Below are 13,256 nucleotides of genomic sequence, written 5' to 3'. Positions count from 1 at the left end.
ATTTCTGGGGTTTACTGTTAGGGGCAGGTGATAGGCCTGCCCCTAACATTTGCAGGGCTGGAAGCCAGAGTATACACATGGAGACCTACCTACCAGATATCTAAATATTTACAGTTTACAAATATATACGTTGCTTTTATAAAATGTATAAACTAGTTGTTAAGTAAATAGCTTATCCTGCTATCTTGGCAAATACCCTTCATGACAATGTGGAAGGCTAGATTTGAAGTGAGATTTCTTGGATTCCTGGGAGTTCCCGAGTAGGGAGGACCAAACCTCAGCCCTCAATTTTTTCCATACAGCCAGGGGCTTTGAATGTATAAGTGCAAACACCCCCATCAGCACAGCCAATCTCTATCTGCACACCCTGCAAACAGCCAACTCTTGGTCAGTCCTCAGACCTAAAGTGTACACCCCAGAAGCACAGTCCTTCATGGGGGGTGGATCAGGGAAAGAGGCCCCACACAGCTTGGAAGCAGGCTTGGGGGCCCTTGGGCAGGTGGGTCCCAGGTACTGAGAGTGCGGTCTTCTCACTCCATGGGGGTGGGGCAGGAGTACAGTGACCAGAGGAGGGCCAGATGGGTTCTTTGAAGTGTGTGGGAGGCCAGGGGCAGGGGCTTCTATCACCCAGGTCCAGCTTGGTGTCTGACCCACCTGGCTATGGTGTACTACTTCTGACAAACCGGGAGTGCTTTCTTTGGCTACAATGGATACATTGATACAGGTAGTTTGAATATAGCACTTGTATGTCTTCAGCATTTAGGAAGATGATACATATTTTGTTATTTTTCATTCCATTAAGCGGGGGACATTAGAAATTATAGGGACTCTAGGACAGACTATATACCTGTGATTGCCCAAGGCTTCCTTCAGAACCTCCTAGTAATGATAACTACCCCTTACCCAGGCATTGTGTAAATGCCGTCCATGTGTCATTTCTTTTCATCCTTACCACAACCTTAAGAAGCAGATGCCATTATTTTCCGCACTGTACAGATGACAAAATGGGGGCTCAGAGAGATTAAGTACTGTGCCCAAGGTCACATAGCTAGTGAGTGGCAATTTCAGTCTTTGAACTCGGGTTTCTCTAACTCCAAAGCACATACTCTTAACTGTTACACTTGAGGAGACCTTGATATGCACAACGGTTGTTTGGTCCTGTTAACAAGTTATTGACTGATGGGTTCCTGGGAGCCTCTTCATCTGGGTACAGTATATCCCTGGATTCAAGAAACAAGCCGCCAACTAGTTTTCCTGCATCCAGGCCTTCCCTTAGGCTGGGCCTTTCGTGAGAAGAAGCTGCAGAACTGAACCAGACAGCACAATGCATTTGTGATGTGGAAATATGCCAACTAAAGAGGGGAAAGAATTTTTTCTATTTGGTTCCCAGCCAAACCAATTCAAGACATACATAACATTTTAGTCTTTGATTCCCCGTATTTTTGTTTCCCCTCTGCATTTGGCTTTCCCATGAGCGGCCTCTCGTTCCCTTACTATTATCTTTGATTGAATTATGAAACCGGAAGAATTTGCAGAACTAAGCCAGAGTAAATGGGTCTTGCTAATCCTGTGGTTAGAAGGTCAAATCAGCAAACACTTGGGTGTGAAATGTCCAGGGCCAATTTCATTATGGCTCCAATTTGTAAAAACTGGGTGAGGAAAATTGTATTAATAACCAGGAAAGGATACTTAGAATGCTTTTCCAATTTCACTTATCCCAGCCTACTCTACAGCACACTGCAGAAATCCAACTCTCCAGTAAGGAAGTCATCTAGCTTTCTGACCCAACTTTCTCATCTGGAAACATTATTCTTTATTAAATCTCACAAATATTCTTGGTGAATTAGCAAGTCAGGTTCAAGGCAGAAGTTCTGCCTCCAAAGAACAAAGTTCCCAGGCTATATTCTATCTTGTTGTTACTTAGAAAGTCTATGGATGCAAGGCTGGGAATTACCGGATACCATATGGCATTGCTATAAAGAGGAGAAAGAAAAGTCTACATAGTAGATTGCAGAATTGTTCCCAATTCCGCCCCCCACCCTCGGTATATATGTCCTTTTCCTTCTGACTAGATGTGGAGAATGTATATTTTTTAACTTTTATTTATTTGGCTACTTCGGGTCTTAGTTGCGGCACGTGGAATTTTTCATCGTGGCGCGTGGGCTCTTCATGGCAGGGCGTGGGCTTCTCTCTAGTTGTGGTGTGTGGGCTTAGTTGCCCCGCGGCATGTGGGATCCCAGTTCCCCGACCAGGGATCGAACCCACATCCCCTGCATTGGAAGGTGGGTTCTTAACCACTGGACCACCAGGGAAGTCCCTAGAAGTGGAGAATATTTTCCTGCCCCAGTGATGTTGGGTTTGGCCGTGTGGCTTGCTTGGGCAGTGGGATTTTAGTGAATACGTTACAAACAAAAACTTGAAATGTGCTGTGTGATTCGGTCCATCCTATGGTGCTTCTGTTGTCACCATTAGAATGTGTCCTGATTGCCCGTTCATTCCCCAAGTAAAGGAAATGTAAGGAGCAGACCCAAATCAAACCTGCAGCCTGGAGCCAAGTTCACCACAAAGCCCAGCTGACCACAGATGTGTGAGCCAGAAGGCATAATAAATGCTTATTGGTGTAGCCACTGGTTTGGAGTGTTTTGTTTTGCAACAATATTATTGCAAAAACTAACAGATTATTCAGGGTTCTTGAGAGAAACAGAACCAGTAGGATAGATATAGAGAGACGCGCAAGTTGGAGGCCCAGGAAAGCCAGTGGTGTAGCTCTAGTTTGAACCCGAGGGCCTGAGAACCAGGAGTGCCAATGTCTGAAGGCAGGAAAAGAAGGAGGTCCCAGCTCGAGCAGAGAGAAATTTCGTCCTTCCTCTGCCTTTTTGTCCCGTGTGGAACGATGGATTGGATGGTGCCCACCTGCATTGGTGAGAGCAATCATCCTTACTCAGTATACGGATCCAAATACTAATCTCTTCTGGAAACACCTTCACAGACACACCCAGAACTCATGTTTTTACCAGCTATCTGGGCATTCCTTAACCCAGTCAAGTGGACCATAAAATTAACCATCACACAGTCCACTAGAGACTTGTTCAATTCCTATCCTTTCTTCTGTTAACACAACTCAGGAAAGCAAGGATACCCACACCACAGCTCCATTGCGTGGCTTCAAGGAGTCTCCAGCCGACCACGTAGACATACAATAGGGCTCTTCTTGAAGAAACTCAAACGATGAGATCTGATAATATAGAATTTATGGATCAGTTCTAAGGCTGAACAATGGCCATCTAAGAAAGTTTGCCTGGCAGAGAGGGGAGAGAGTGAAATGTAGCAGTCATGAACAGGGCTGTGAAGTTTACAGCTGAGGTGAAATCATGAAATAAATACTGAGAGGAAAAAAGGAGCATTGTACGTATGTTCTCCAGGATGAAATTTCTTCAGGGAGGTGAGTGAATGTTTGAGTGTGTGTGTATGTGGGGCTGTTTTTCTTGATTCTTCTCTGGCTGTGGATTTGTGAGAAAGGATTACTCCTTTCGTAAACTGGTGTTTGAATGACCTCCTGAAGCCACCCTGTGACAATACGTTTGGCCTCTGTGCCTGGACCTCTATTTTCTCTTTCTGCGTTCACTCTCTGGGTGATCCCATTCAATCTCACAGCTGTAGATCCCATCTTGATCTGATGAATTGAAAACAGTTCTATCTCCAGTCCCTTGGACTCCTGTCTCTTATATACAGCTGTCAACTGGAGGGCTTCACTGACAATAGTTATCACCCAAAACATGTCCCACATTGAACTGATATTCCCCCCCTAAATAATCTGTGTCACCCTTTCCATCTTAGTGAATAGAAATTCCATCCGTCTGACATCTCAAGCCAAAACCAAGGAGTCATTTTGACCTCTCCCATTTTTTCATTCCTTTAGCAATTCATGTGGACTCTGTTCAATACCTATCCAGAAAGCAGCCACTTCCCCTGCCACCAAGGCCCCTTCAGTGGCCCGGGCCACCACGTGTCCCCTGGATTTTTCAGTAGCCTCCTAACTGATCTTCCTCCTAAGCCCTGGGTCCCTTTAGTCTATTCTCAACACTGTGGCCAGAATGATTCTGTTAGGCTGTAAGTCAGGTATGTTATGCCTCTGCTTCCCATTTCACTCATGGCAAAAGGCAAAGTCCCTGCTCTGAGTATTTAAGGTGCCCACATCCCATCGGCCTTCTGCTCCTCTGCTCTCCCCTTCTCATGTCGCTTGGTCAGCTGAGCTCTTCATTTTTCCTAGAGCATGTCAAGATTGCTCCTCCCTGAGTGTCTTCATACTTGCTGTTCCTGCTGTCTGGACCACCCTTCCTTCCTCAAGACTCAGCATGGCTCCCTTACTTATTTCAAGTCTTCACTCAAAAATCATATTCTCAATTAAAAAATGGGCAGAAGACCTAAATAGACATTTCTCCAAAGGAGATATACAGGCAGCCAACAAACACATGAAAGAATGCGCAACATCACTAATCATTAGAGAAATGCAATTCAAAACCACAATGAGGTAACACCTCACACCTGTCAGAATGGCCATTATGAAAAAGAACACAAATGACAAATGTTGGTGAGGATGTGCAGAAATGGGAACACTTGGACACTGTTGGTAGAAAGGTAAATTGGTACAGCCACTGTGGAAAACAATATGGAGGTTCTTCAAAAAACTAAAAATGGAATTACCATATGACCCAGCAATTCCATTCCTGAGCATATATCCAAAGAAAACCAAAACACTGATTCAAAAAAATACGTGCCCCCGATGTTCATAGCAGTACTATTTATAATAGCCAAGATATAGAAGGAACCTGCGTCTATCAACAGATGAATGGATAACGAAGATGTGAGATATATATATATATATACACACACACACACACACATATATATACACACACACGCATATATATATACACACACACACACACATACACACACACACACACACACACATGCATACACACAATGATAACACTCAGCCATAAAAAAGAATGAAATTTTACCATTTGCAACATGGATGGACCTGGAGGGTATTATGCTTAGTGAAAAAAGTCAGACATAGAAAGACAAATACTGTATGATATCACTTATATGTGGAATCTAAAAAATAAAACAAAATAGTGAATGTAACAAAGAAACAGACTCAGAGATAGAACAAATTAGTGGTTACCAGCGGGGAGAGGGAATGAGGGATGGGGCAAGATGGCAGGGGGGAGTAAGAAGTACAAACTACTGTGTATAAAATAAATAAGCTACAAGGATATATTGTACAGTACAGGGAATATAGCCATTATTTTATAATAACTATAAATGGAGTATAACCTTTAAAAATTGCAAATCACTATGTTGTATACCTGAAACATATAATATTATAAATAAACTATACCTCAATGACATATTTTAAAAAAAAATCACATTCTCAGTGAGGAAGCTACTCAATAAACACTAGTCAAACAAATGAATGAGCTGGGCTGCTCAGCAAAAGGGTATTCTGTTTGGTGACCCCCTTGCTTGTCACACTCTGCCCCAGGCATGAATCCAGCCAGCCCACACCACCTCTGTCAGCGTCAAGTATGATGTTGACGTTCCATTGACCACGTGCCACGTCATGTGCCCTGTGCTTCCTCTGTTCCATCCCACTTATTTCTCCAACCACCTCAGAAGCTAGATGCTCTCACCCCCAACGTTGGGGGCGCCCCTGTGCTAAGTCCTGGGCTCTTTCGAGGCAACCTTCTGAATTCATCTAAGCTTAGAGAGTGTTTCCCCAGCACTCTGGCCCCAACCTGGAGGGACATAGGGTTGTCCTCCTAATCTGACCCTCCAAGGATCCTGGGAGATTTGAAGTTCAGGACAGCTTGGGGAAGGTGTGGGCCCAGGGCCGGAAGGTGACACCAAGGGGCTACAAGAACCTAGCTCAGCGCCTGGCTCCGTGTTTGCTGATCGAATCAGTAAAGGACCTCCCAGAGGCTGCCTGGTGTGGGACAGCAGAAAGTGAAACAAGTTAAAGAGATGAATATGTTTAGATTGTTTTTACAGCAACAATGTTTGGTCAAAGTTGGAACAGAATAAAGCTAGCCCAAACAACTGGAGGGTCGTGGGTGGTCTCTGAGGGATGTAACTACATGTAATGGGGTGAAATTGAGCAAAGGAAAATGCTCTCACAGGGAAGCTGACTATATGGTGCCACTGGGTCCTAAGGAAGTGGTAAAACCCCTCCCTGAAGTCATGTTGGGCTACTTTGGGCAACGTGCGGATCCGGCACACAGTGGAGGTGGGTGCGGGCTGCCTTGCGGGCCTGTGTGGCTTCCTCCGTCCCCATAGAGTCCCTAGAAGGCCGCTGAGCCTTTTTCATGAAAGAACCCTCGTTTTAGACCAGGGTTGGGACGTTTGATCTGAAAATGCACTTTAAGGAGATTGTGCTGGAGCTTTTTAGGACTTCCTGAGTTTATAATCAAGAAATAGAAATGTTTATTTCCCTTCTCTAAGAGCAACGCAGAAGCGTCTCAGCGTAGGTGGGGAGATGTACATTGTGCTTAAGAAACAGCAAGCCTCCTGGAGGCCAGCAGATCCCCAGAGTCAGCCTCAGAACCTCACATGTAGTTTGCGTTTTGAATTCCTCTTACATAGATCCGAGTCTCATGGGAATCCTTGTCAGGTTTTTCTAGTCAGGTTTGGGGTAAGGACAGGTGACAATGGCAAAGAAATGTCCCCTTTATCAGCAAGCTTGTGGAGATAAGTGGTGCAGGGGATTTTTTTTCTTTTTCCCAACTTATTCAAGAAAACAAAGGACTTGAAATGACAGTCCTCAGGCCAAATTCAGTCACAGCGTGTCTTGCCTGGCCTCTACAAGGTTTTTAGGAAACTCTGAGCCAACATTTAAAAATTGGGAGATTTCACATAAATATCTGAAATTTTGGAACGTCCTAACAATTCGTAAGGCCCAGGAGCTCCAGTCAGCACCCCATACCCAGTGTGGCAGCCAGCAGCCCTGATCCCTTCCTTGAGGCTGCAGCTCCCCAGCTAACCTCAGACCCGCCAGGCGGGCCTCAGACATTGCCATGCACTGCCTCATCCCAGGAGAACTGGAGTTTGCCACTCCTGAAATAAAGTAATCTTTTATTTCAAGAAGAAAGCATGGGAATTTGAAAATTAAAGCAGTTGCTTTGTAACACAAATAAATTGTACAGAAAACCTAAGGCTGTAAATCCTGAGAGTAATGCTCTCAGTAGAGTCTACGCAAGGATTAAAACAAATAATTCCCTGTCCTGGGTTGGGTTTTCTAGAAGAGGAGCCCAAGCCAAAGATTCCTGTGCAAGGGATCTGATGGGTCTTTGCTCTCAGGAGAAGGAGAGTGAGAGAAGCAGGAAAGGGGATGGGGAGGGAGCTTGGAAGGATGCAGTCTCAGCCTGACCCCACAGGAGCTCTGGAACTTGAACCGTACCACAGCACTGGTCCCACCGAGGCAGGGGGCACCCTTTCCCACTCCTGTGTCACTCAGTCATGGGGAGACACATGGTAGGGGAACACCCAGGGTGAGGGGCTCGCATTCAGGGTGGGAAGAGGAAGGCTGTAAGTTCTAGGCAGAGGAGGTCTGGGGTGGGTGGATGTACCGCCTTGCTAAATGGCATCTGTGTGGAACATTACCTCCCACCAACAGTTATAAAATAATGAATTCTTACTATTAAGAGAATTAACAAATGTAGGAAAGGTTAAGAAAAAATCATTTCTTACCCCACAACTTAGAGATAGTAATTGTTCATATTTATGCACTGAATTATCCTTTCCTTTTTCTTTTAACTCTGAGTTAAAATAACTTGGACCCTTATCTCCCTATTTGTGGGAAATCCAGTGCCCTTCCCAGTATTCCTAAGCATTCCGCAGGGCAGAAAAGGGGGTATGTCATTGACCAAAGGCCTCCTCTGCTGGACTCTGAAATCCATCACAGTCGTTGCGCTGAGGCCCCTTCCACCAGCCTCCTCCAGTTATATTTTCTCTCCAGGCGTTTTTCCTAATGAAATCCTTGCCTGTTTCATCCCATCACGGCATCTGCTTCTCAGACCCACATTAACACAGTACTTACATTCTCCTAGAGCTAACTGCTGCTCCCTTCACAATTTGTGGTTGCCTCTGGCCATCCTGGCCTCTGCCCCAGCTGGAGCATTCTGGGTGCAGGGGTGGAGTGTCCAGAGGGAGAAAGGAAGCAGAGAGAGGTCCCAAAGACTCATTTGGCCACTTGACAACTTTTCCCTGGCCTTCTTTGTTTTAAGATCCCTCTCTCAGGTGCTGAATCCTGGACCCCCTTGGAAGCCCACCCAGGAGACCAGAGAGGGCCAGGGCCAGGAAATAGGGGCTGTGCCCCACACATCAGTCAGACTGGGGGAGCTGCACTGTGTCTTGCCCCTGACCCTGCTGGTCTTCTCTCTCTTATTGTGTGCTGGCTTCTTGTTCTGCATCTTGTGCTGCTAAGACTTGATGACATGGTCACTTTCTTATTCTCTGTCCCCTACAGTGAGCTCCTTACCTAGCTTTCTGGTTTTGACACTGATGTTTTTGTTTCCTCTTAGAGCAGATGCTGTTCGTGCCCTCCCCCCCCCACATCATCTTGATGTTCACCTCCATGCTCCAAAGGCTGCTCACTGCAGACACCTGTGAGAGCTTTTTCTGGTCATGGGAGATGCTTGGTTTGAGCTCAGGGCCAGCCAGAAGTGCTATAAAGTTAATGTTCTGGAAGCAGCTCTGACCAATGATGGACAAGGCATGGGATACATGCCCCAGCTTCTTGCCTCGTGGTCGGGATAATTCTGAGGGTGCTCTGCACTGCCTCTGGAGTTCCCACAGGATTGCCCTCTGGGGTAACTGGCTTGGAAACTCACCCTTTATCATCTTCCTTTCTGTCTTCCCACTCCCATACCCGTGTTTCTTGGAATTATCTCCCAAATAAAGCACCAGCACTGGAATCCTTATCTTGAGGTCTGTTTTAGGACACCAGAAAAAGCTATCTCTACGTGCTCGCTGCTGCTCTGGGCTAAATGTCTGGATGTTGAGAACCCTAAGGGTGGGAGAGAGGCACATGAGGACTGGTGCTGTCCCGCAGGTCATGGTGTTACTTCTGAGAATGCCGAAGAGGAGGCCCCCTCCTTCTGAGGCCAAAGGGGCTGTAGGCTCAGCCCAAGGAGCACGTGCAAGTGTTGCAGAAGAGGACTTTTGGATTGGTTTTGGTCCATGAGATGACTTGGTTGGCATGCAAGTTTTCAAACTTGAATTAGTTGTCAAAACCGGAAGAGTTCACATAAAATCTACCTTTGCGTCTTGTTTGGAAGAACTGGGAGATGTAGCTGACAACACTGGCCAGCACCCCTCCTCGTGCCAATGATCACCCTAACTGAGCAGCCGCCAGCCCCCCCTTCAGACGGGGCTTGTGTGTTCCAGGTCTCCACCCACCACGCTTCGTGTGTTTCCTCAGCTTGCCAGGATCCTGCAGGCATCTGGGCTTGGGGTCCTGTGCTAGGATTGCTGGGACCCTAGAACTGGGGCCAAGGCATATGGCCCTGGGCTAACTCACCTGGAGGGTGATGGGATGTGGAGAGTGCTGGTGCCAAGCCCTGAGTTTGCTGTCACGTGACCGATGGGCCATGCTTGTTTCAGGAGCCCAGTACCTTCTTAAGAGGACAAAGCCAAAAAGGCGAACAGGATCCTGAATATGAAGCTTTCTAGCCCAGTGGTTCTCAACCCCTGGTCTTACTTCTTAAAAATACCAGCATTTGGGCCCCATCCTCAGGAATTCTTATTTGACTGGTCTGGGGTTGGCCCAGGGTATTGATATTTTTAAGTGTGTTGGTGTGTGCCAGGCTTGTACAGCTCAGGAGAGACCATGGCCTGTATCTCCTGTTGAAATCAACTACAGTGGGAGTATTCACACCATGGCGACAGAGCTCACCCCATCCTTCAGAGAGCCTGTTGTTAGACATTTCCCAGCACATCACTGAAGAAATGGGAACTACACCATGAGCTGTGTCTTTAGCAGGGATTCATGACCCTGATGTGGGATGTGTTGCCCACTCTGGGGCAGAAGTCTCTATACGTGGAGGGAGTGGGTGGGCGCCATATTGACTCTTTAATTCAACATTAGAGTTGGAATTTCTGTTCTGCTCATTGACTGTGTGACCTTGGATGGTGTCCTCAACCTCTGGGCCTCCAGCTTGCCATCAATTCCATAGGAAGAGTACTCTTTACCTCTCAGGAGAGTTGTGTGAAGGAAATGAGATACCCAAATTGGTCATCTGCCATAGAGTCATACTCCACAAAGGCCACTTGTCTTTCCCTTCGTCTGAAAGGGACACAAAGTACACAATGTAGTTTCCAGAGCCTCCTGCGAGGAGCTGTTTCATGAATGGTGACTGACTGCTGATATGAGTGGGTTTGGGTGAAGGTCCACTTGGAGGCCAGCTGGGAAAACCCACGACTAACTGGTTCTTCAGTGGCTGGACCTGGGCCCCGGGGGGTGGTGGAGTTAATCTTTCAGTTGGAAATGACTCTTCCAACTACTATTTTGATACAGGAAAATCAGGGGCTGTTGTCCATTGAAAGAAAAAAAAAGAGCGACATTAATTACAGTCTCACCCATGACAATTTACTCTGACTAAAATCTCGCCACTCACCATTTGTATGATCTCTTTTAACCTGAAAAGCAGCTCTTTTGCTCCCTTTCTAACCCAGACCCAGTATTTAGCAGGGTAATGGGATTTATGATTTTGTTTACATCAGTCTCCGTGGCAATCCACCATCAAAGATCAGTTGCTTGGCAACGTGGCATTGTGGTGCTGCAATGGAGGGGGAATTTTTGTCTCTCTGAAGCGGGGCTTAAGGAATAATGAAAACTTCTGCTCATACTTCTCATGAATGCTTTTATTTTCAAGGTCAACCAAATGTTTTTTCAGAAAGACTAATGCACTTTTCTTCAAGTGATATACCGTAAAATGTTTCTCCAAGATTATCCTGTCTCTGAGCAGAGGACAACAGGCTCTAGACGTTTTTATTTTCTCCTTGCTATTGCAAAATTAGGTTTGAGCAACTCTGGGCCCATCATAATGGAGTGCGTCTCTCTCATTTACTGGCATTTTCCGCACTCATTAGCCAATTTTTTTTTTTTTTTTAATGAGCTGCTATACACTCTGAATCACTTGTCATCTTAGAAACCAGTTTCGTTTGGTCTGTAGTTGGTTTACCACGATCCCTTTGATGATGGGGTCAATGTTAGCAGAGGCCTGGAGGGTACAAAACCCCAATTTCCCTCTGTGGTTCTTATTGACTATAGACGTTTCTACGAATGATCAAAGGACCTGTTTTAAGACATGCAAATGCACCTTCCTGACCTCTTTCTCAATGTGGGTACACATGAAGGGGGGAAGAAGTTGATTCATAGAGATCTGCATGGACATAGCCCAGGCTGGAGGTGTGGAAACCATGGTGAGAGTCATGGTGAAGATGACAGTAGTTGACCAATCACTTGCCACACGTTTTACATGTAACATCTCACTTGATTCTTACAACAACACTAAGCCACATGTAATCAGCTGGGGGGCCAGTCACAGCAGCCCTAGCAATTGAGAGCCCCCCAGCAATGTCTCCCCTTTGGCCCAAGCCCCCCACCAGTACCTTCACTGATTTCTCTTCACTGTTGTTCTTTCAAGCTAAACTCAGAGCTCAGCTTCGCATGGTAAGTGACCCTCAACTGCCCCAATCATAGGCCCATCCTCACCCAAAGCCAAGTTTAAACCTAAAGACTTTTTTGCATCCTTATTAGGTGTGCTAATGATCTACCTGATTGTGACTGACTTAACGTCTACTAGGCTGTGGCACCGTGGACTCATGTGTCTCTAACCTGAAGATGTGTGAGAATCACTTGTGGGTCCCGAGGTTCCTCACCCTCAGAGACTGATTTAGCAGGCCTGGGGCGAGGCCCAGGAATTTTTATTTCTAACAAGCACCCAGATAGCACTGCGGGCCCCCTGGGCCCCTCTGTGAGCAGAGTATTTTGTCTCAGTATTTTAGCCTGGCCCCTGCTCTGAAGTCTGCAAGCATTGCAGTTTCTAGCCTGAGACTTTATGTGGAGTCAGTACATGTTTGAAGTGACACTTCATCATACCCAATTTTCATCTCACTTCTTGCCAAGGACTTGGCAGATCTTACGTTCATGGACTGTTTAGAATTTACGTGCGTTATGTTGCGTTTGTGGAGTAGTTTGTATGCATTATGTTATTTGGCCCAGTGGGGTATGGTTTTGCGCATTTTACAAATTAATAAATGGAGCCTGAGATGATGACTTACTCATGTTCAAAGGGTAGTATATGAATTATGAGCCAGGCCTTTAGAAGCTAAATCCTTTTGTCTGTTCATTTCGCCATAGCTGCCTACCTTTGTTTCGTGTCTTGGAGTTGTTGTCTCTGTGCTATGAGGCAGGAGAATACATGCTCTCTGAGGAAGCCAGGAAACTAGGTGAAGAAAGGAAAGGATTCCTTCGATAGAGGCTGAGAGATCCAGCCATCACGCCAGTACCCAATTCTCCATTCATTAAATGGGGTTAACAGTATATCTACCTCACAGTTTGTGCAAAGGGTTAAATGTGTGTAGTGGGTTTGTCCTAGAGTGAGCTGTTATTAGTATCCCTAGCGAAGAAGAGAAGATACTAGAAGTCCTGGGACAGTGAGTCGACTGCTTCTGTTGATTCTAGATGTTTCATAGGCAAAGGATTTGTAACATTTTTTTTTTGACTGTGCCACTCAGCTTGCAGGATCTTAGTTCCCTGACCAGGGTTGAACCCGGGCCCTCAGCAATGAAAGCACGGAGTCCTAATCACTAGACTGCCAGGGAATTCCCCATTCTTGTGATTTTTTTTTTTTTTCGTTTAGCTCTGAAATGCTCATACAATCTGCAAAACATCATTTTTGATGGAATTAAATCTTGGTTCTAAGGCAGTCCTCAATTTGGAACATGGAAATCCATGGCTGTAGGTCATTTTGTTTCTTTTCTTCCTTTGGCTCAAATTAAAGCACTTGAAAAGGGGTGTAAGAAATTGGTTGTTCAGCCAACTCCTGTGTAAGCTTGTTACTGAAGAATCAGGGATCGCTAGAGAAATAAAATAATGCTATTTATCAAGCACTTACTTAGTGCCAGTCACAGCCATGGCCGGAGAAGCTATGAGGTATGAGGAAACTGAGGCTGGGCATGGGGTGGGT

This window comes from Stenella coeruleoalba, assembly GCF_951394435.1.
Source record: "Stenella coeruleoalba genome assembly, chromosome: 7".
In the NCBI taxonomy this organism is placed as follows: Eukaryota; Metazoa; Chordata; class Mammalia; order Artiodactyla; family Delphinidae; genus Stenella; species Stenella coeruleoalba.
Note: the sequence above shows the minus strand (reverse complement) of the source record.